This window comes from Elephantulus edwardii, unplaced genomic scaffold (genome assembly GCF_000299155.1).
Source record: "Elephantulus edwardii isolate Elephantulus edwardi_28Jun2011 unplaced genomic scaffold, EleEdw1.0 scaffold00415, whole genome shotgun sequence".
In the NCBI taxonomy this organism is placed as follows: Eukaryota; Metazoa; Chordata; class Mammalia; order Macroscelidea; family Macroscelididae; genus Elephantulus; species Elephantulus edwardii.
This window is the reverse complement of record NW_006400165.1, coordinates 141,527-147,317: the sequence shown is the minus strand read 5'-3', so window position 1 is coordinate 147,317 and position 5,791 is coordinate 141,527. Positions and strand designations below refer to the sequence as shown.

Sequence of the window (5,791 nt, the reverse complement as noted above, 5' to 3'; positions counted from 1 at the left end):
GGGGGGTGGAAATCATAAGTTTGCACACATAAACATACACATTGTTATCAGCACTATGAAGTAGTACAAGATACAATGCAAACTGGAAGCACTCACACCCAACAAAATATACAATTTCTTTCCTCTTTGGTCTCTACTTTAGAAATTACATTTATGCAGTGGAATTGTGGTAGAGTGACCATGTGTCCTGTGTAATCTGGCAGACCCCAGACTCTAGTTCTGTTTTTAAAAAATTGTATTTCGTGTTGTGTATTGTCAAATCGGATCCTACTGACACAGGAGGAGATTGTCCCTCCTTCTCCAGCAGTGCATCTGGTGGATTCAAACTGTGTACCTCTGGGATTGCAGTGCAGCATCTTGCCACTAGGCCACCAGAGCACCCTCCAACTCTAATTCTGATCCCATCCCTTTCCAATTGTGAGATCTTGTGAATGCTTAGCAAAGTCTTACAGGCCCAGCAACCCACTCCTTTAAGGAGCTGGCTATGGCAAAGATGTTTTTGTCATTTCTCTCCTGTTCACTGTTCCTAGAACCAATATCCTAATATTTTGTTTAAGGATTTTAACATGTGTATGGATGAAGGATAAGGATATATGGCCATGGTTCCTTTCATTTAATGTATTTATCAGATTTTGATACCAGGATAAAACTGATCTCATGAAATGGAAAGTGCTCCTATCTTTAAAACAGTAGATATTACCTACCTGTGTCTTTAGATATTAAATATATTACTCAGAGAGATATGTGCTCAGGTCTTCCTTTTTTATCTAACTGAAAATGTCTTCCTTTCACCTGGTCTGTTTAATTCATTTACATTTAATGTAGCTATTGGCATAATTTAAGGAACTCTGGTGGTACAGTGTGTTAATGAATGCAACTGCTAATCAAAAAGTTGGTAGTTTGAATCCACCAGCCACTCTTTGGGGAAAAAATGAGACAAACTGTTTCCATGGGATTTACTGCCTGGAAACCCTTACAGGCACTTCGAATTTGTCCTACGGGTCACTATGAGTCAGACTAAATGGCTGTGTGCTTGCTTTGATTTGGTTATTTATATGTAAACCACATAATCTTAATGTTGAAAATGTAAGCAAATCCATGAAAACAGTAAAACTATTAAGCAAGATTAGCAAATTAAAAAGACTAAAATGCCAATAAACAAATATCAGTTGTATTTCTATATACTAGCACCAAACAATCTGAAGGTGAACTAAGAAAGCAATCACATTTACAGCATTATAATAATAAATATTTGGGAATAAATGTAGCAAAAGAAATGTGAAACATATAACTGAAAACTTCAAAACATTTTCTAAAGAAACTAGAGAAGACCTAGATAAACGGACACTGCACATTTGTGAGTTGGCCAACTTAATATTGTTAAGGTGGCAGTACTGTCCTAACGGAGCTGTAGAGCCGATGTACTCCTGAGCAGAAGCCCAGCAGGCTCTTCTTTATTTTTCTTTTTACATTTTGTATTGTGATTGGGGTAGTTTACAAAGTTTTTCATTCAACCATGATGAAAGGCACCCAAGCGTCGAGGACTCTCCTTCATAGGGTCGCTATGAGTCGCCTGCAACTCGACGGCACTTAACAACAACAACATAGCCAGAGTGCTCCTAGGAGGTAAAGATGAAAAAGCTTCATCTCACATACTTTGGGCAAGCTGTTAAGAGTGTATTCCCCAGAAAGAGACACCATGCTTGAAAAGGTGGAGGGTTGGCGATAGAGAGGAAAGAAGACCCTCAACGGATGGGATAGACTGACTGCGGCAATTGGCTCAAGTATGTAAAAAATTATGAGGATGGCACGGGATAGAACAAGGTGCAGATCTTTTGTTCTTATGATCACTATGAATCGTACTCGACTCAACAGCACATAAACTAGCCAGGATCTTGTACAGTGACCTCTTTTACAGCAGTCAGCAGTGGTGTACAGGAAGCATCTTGTTCCTCTAGTCTCCAGGCGCTGGAGGATGATGTTCAAGTGGCGCAGTGGTCTTTTGGAGTAATTGGTCACAGGGACTCAATGTAGCTTTGTTGTGCTTCCCTCTTATTCCAGAGAGTACGATTTGCACTTAAAATGACTGTAAACAAGGTTTTAAGATCTCAGTCACTATTCATCAAAGCAGAATGTGGAACATTGTTGTCATGGACTGTTATTTCAATTGACCTTGATTTTCCCCAGTTCATTCTCCCAAGGCCCTATGGCCAGTAACTTATTCCCCCTAGGTATGTGGTTATGATTCAGATGTTTATATAGCCTTTCCCCTGTCGGCTTTGCTTTATACCTGGATATATTTCCAGGATACACTAATAGCAGTGTAGAAATATTACCTAAAAACCTATGTCTATTCATGGATGTACTGCCTTTCACCTAGACATATCTTTTTTTTTTTTTTAGCCAAGTAAGATTTTCTTAAAAAATAAAAGAGGGGTAAGGGATCAGGCTGATCTTAAGATTTATATTGGGGCAAGGTAATCCTAAAATCCTGAGATTTATATGAGAATACAGTGAATCTAGAACTTTTTAAATTCTTCTTTTGAGTAAAAGAATAAAAAAGTAGTAATTTCACTTTCTGATTTCAAACCTGTCTGGGCTGGGGGAGGGTGCCTGCGTGGCGCTGCATCTGGCGGAGGCCTTAGGGAAGAAAGCGTGATCTGGTTTTTTACTGTGGCTTCTCGCTTCCCTGTGCCTCATTTTTGTCTCTCGGGGACTAGATCGCCCATTCTCTATTTGTCCACGCATTTCTGTGGGGAAATCTTGAGTGTACACCTTACATCCCATGACGGTTCAGCTCCAGACACGCTCCTACACTGACAGTAAGAAATATTTGGTAGACAACGTTCCTTTGAAATTGCTGACCCTACTGATATCATCAAAATATTACTGGAGGCCAAAAATGAGTTCCACAAACATGTGGAGTTGGATTTTCTTGTCAAGGGCCAATTTCTACGAATGTCCCTGGTCAAACACATGGAACTGAAGACATCTCCTCAGAAGCCGCTGTGGGAGTAGAGGATGTGGAGACGCACACTGCACCTCAGCCAGGGCAATGCACACTCCACGATGCCTGGATGAGTTCAGTTAAAGGAGCAGAGGAATGGATCGTAACTGGCTCTTATGATAAGACTTCATTAATCTGGTCCTTGGAAGGAAAGCCAGTAATGACAATAGTGGGACATAAGGATGTGGCCTTACAGGACTGACCTTGGGGTTCGGGGGAGACTGAGAAAGATGGGATAGATTATGTATACTGCACTGAAGCAGCTGAGGGAGAAAACTGTTTAAAAGGGATGTGTGATTAGGTATTACTGTCATGTCAGGAGTCCAAACAAAGCCTACATAGTGGAGTGGACCAGGGGGATGGATTGTAAAACAATGAAAGAATTTGTCTTCTACTTTTCCAAGAGAAGAGTGTACTGGGGGGAGGGGTGGGCAGGGAGAGGGGTGCAGCAATGAATGAATGGAAATCCAAAGTGTCTATAAATTTTCATTGAAATTAATAATTAAAAAAGACAATTTGTCTTGCTTATTACTCAGTGCCTCTATGGATCAAACTGTTCTCTCACAGGAGTGGAGCAAAGAAACAAATGAAAGCCCTACACTGCTGCAGAGGTCATGCTGGGAGTGTGGCTTCTATAGCTGTTGCTAATACAGGGAACTAAATTTTGCAGTGGTTCCTGGGATAAAATGCTAAAGATCTGGTCTACAGTCCCTACAGATGAAGATGATGAAATGGAAGGATCCTTAAATCAGCCTAGAAAGAAACAGAAACCAGAACAGCTGGAACTAACAAGGACTCCCATGGTGACACTCTATGGCCATAAGGAAGGAATTTCTTCAGTTCTGTGGTCAGATACTGTCTGCAATGCATATCGGGGCCATATAATCAAAATATGGGATATTGAGAAGGGCAGTCTTAAGTCAACTTTGACTGGAAATAAAGTTTTTAATTGCATCTTCTATTCACCACTTTGTAAACGTTTAGCATCAAGGAGCACAGATAGGCATATTAGATTGTGGTTTCCCTCTGTTACATCAGTAAAATGGTCTCCTACCCATGAACAGCAACCAATCTCAGGTTCTTTAGATAACTTTGTCAAGCTGTGGAATGCAAGAAGTTGTAAAGCTCCTCTCTACAATGTGGCTGCTCTGAGCGTGGACTGGACAGACAAAGGGTTACTCCCAGGTGGAGGAGCAGACAATAAGTTGTATTCCCACAAATATTTACCTACCGTCTTCCATGTGGGGGCATGAATATGAATGATAATTTGACCATAGAATCCTCCTATAAATAAAGTCAACATAGACCTGCAAGTCAACTCATATAAAGTTTTCACCACTGATAAGAGCTAACAACTAATTTCATATTTTGTGATACTTTGTGTTTATGTATTTATAAAATCTAAAATGTGGTTTGCATTCTCTATCTTATGATAAACCCTTGAAATTAAGATGAAGTCTTCTGCAAGCCCCCTTTTCAAAGATAATGGTTTGAATTAAAATTTCTTTTTGAGGTACTATAATAGGGATACATTATATTATACGTCATTTTATTTATGATGGAGAAGCACCTATTTTAAAATGAACTTTTGAAAGCATATGAAAAGACTAAAATGTTTAATATGGAAAAAATGGGTGTGCAATTTGTTTTTGACAGATTAAACAATGTCTAAGCATAAGGAAACAATTCTATAAAAAGGATTAAGAACAAAAAAATAGTAAGGAGCTCTGGTGGCTTAAAAAATGTAGACGTTGCTAATTTAATAAGTATTTGGAAGTATTTTAAGTACTACCAAATTAAAGGTATATCATAATCCTTGAAGCTGTATTTGTATTACATGATAACCAGAAAAATACTCCTTTCTCTAATCTAGTCTCATATGTAGAGAAAAATAAAATCTTTAAACAAAATCCCCTAAAACAAAACTGCCTGCTGTCAAATCACCGGTGACACCTCTTGAACCACGTGTTTGAGAGGAGACCTGCGCTCTGCCCGATGTTCTTGGTGAAATGTTTATGGAAGCAGATCGCTAGGCTTTCCTTCCATGGCACTGCTCCTCTGGGTTTGGAGTCAAACACAAATTTCTTACACCACTCAGAGACCTTAACTATAATATAAAGCCACAGTAACTAAGGTAGTCCCAATGCATAACAACATTGAACCTATAAGCTTAAATAGCTTTGAAAAAATCCTGGTAGTTAAGAAAACAGTGCTTAAATAATTTTAGCAGTTAATTCACCCAAAAATTGATGCGCACAGGCACCAGGTAAGGATGGAAGGGCACTTTTAAAGATTTTGTTTGGTTGGGTTTTGGCCTATAGAAAAGCACATAAATAAGTGTGTGGAAAATAAGATGTCCACAAAGGTGCAGAGGCAACTCAATGGAAAAAGAATACCCTTTTCAACAAACATTGCTGGGAGGGTCCAATATTCATATGCAAAATAAAATTAATATATTCACTGTTGGTGGGAGTGTAAAATGGTGCAAGCACTGTGGAAAGCGGTGTGGCGCTTTCTCAAAAAGTTGCAAATAGAGATACCATTTAACCCAGCAATTCCACGACTGGGAATATACCCTCAAGAGATCATAACTGCCACCCAAGCAGATATATGCACACCCGTGTTTATCGGAGCTTTGTTCACAATAGCAAGGAGTTAGAAACAACCAAAGTGGCCATCAACAAATGAATGTATAGAGAAGCTGTGGTATATTCACACAATGGAATACTATGCTGCATTAAAAAACAAGGAACTCATGCAATATTATTCAAAATGGGTGACCCT

The 5,791-nt window shown here is 39.2% G+C and overlaps 1 protein-coding gene and 1 pseudogene across 1 annotated transcript in view; one reads left to right on the top strand and one right to left on the bottom strand.

Moving 5' to 3' along the window:
- The window catches only part of GABRA3 (gamma-aminobutyric acid (GABA) A receptor, alpha 3), a 152,009-nt gene that overhangs the window by 33,201 nt on the left and 113,017 nt on the right, over positions 1–5,791 (bottom strand). The window lies entirely within an intron of this gene.
- Positions 2,786–4,260, top strand: LOC102862827 (annotated as a pseudogene).